Below are 803 nucleotides of genomic sequence, written 5' to 3'. Positions count from 1 at the left end.
AATTATATCTAAAATCTTGACTTCACAATTATTTAGGTCAATAATTTTGTATGAATTATGGTAAATCATTAGCTAAATGATGATTAAATTAGAAACTAATACTATCTATGAATGTAAATCAAGAATAAAAAAATAATAATAATAAAGAAACAGGAAAGATTCGGAAAGAAAGATCCATTAGAATACAAGGAAGAAAAATACAGAGAATCCAAAATTGAAACAAGAAAACAAAAATATAGAAACATGAAAGATTCCGGGAAGAAGAATCCATTAGAATATAGAGAATAAAAATAGGCAGGAGAAAGGCCTAACAAAATCAAAAGAAAAAAAAGGGAAAATACATAATACTATTAACAACAAAATAAAACAAAAAAAAAATTAAGAGTAAAGAACTGATTAAAAATTGGCTAATAATAAATGTGAAAGATTTGGAAGTAAGAGAAAATATTTCTGTACACAAATTAAAAGATAAAGGGAGGTACATGTACACAAAAAGAAAATGGAAGATCGGATTAAATATCAATAAGAAAATGAAAGATCATAAATATTAGACGGCAACAAAAAAATGAAAGATCAGAAATATCATAAGGCAACAAATATTAAAAGATAAAGAGAGTACATATAGAAAATGAAAGGTCAAATTAAATATCGAATGGCAAGAAACCACGAAATACTGTCACTTCAAATAATTCCATCAAATTCTTAAGATGGTAATACTAGAAAATGAAATCTTAATAAAAATAGAGTTATATATATATATATTATATAGATGGATGTTATAACCGTTCCAAGACTTTACTCAT

This window comes from Cucurbita moschata, unplaced genomic scaffold (genome assembly GCF_002738365.1).
Source record: "Cucurbita moschata cultivar Rifu unplaced genomic scaffold, Cmos_1.0 Cmo_Scf00135, whole genome shotgun sequence".
Taxonomy (NCBI): Eukaryota; Viridiplantae; Streptophyta; class Magnoliopsida; order Cucurbitales; family Cucurbitaceae; genus Cucurbita; species Cucurbita moschata.
The sequence above is the reverse complement of the archived record's forward strand: the minus strand, read 5'-3'. Positions refer to the sequence as shown.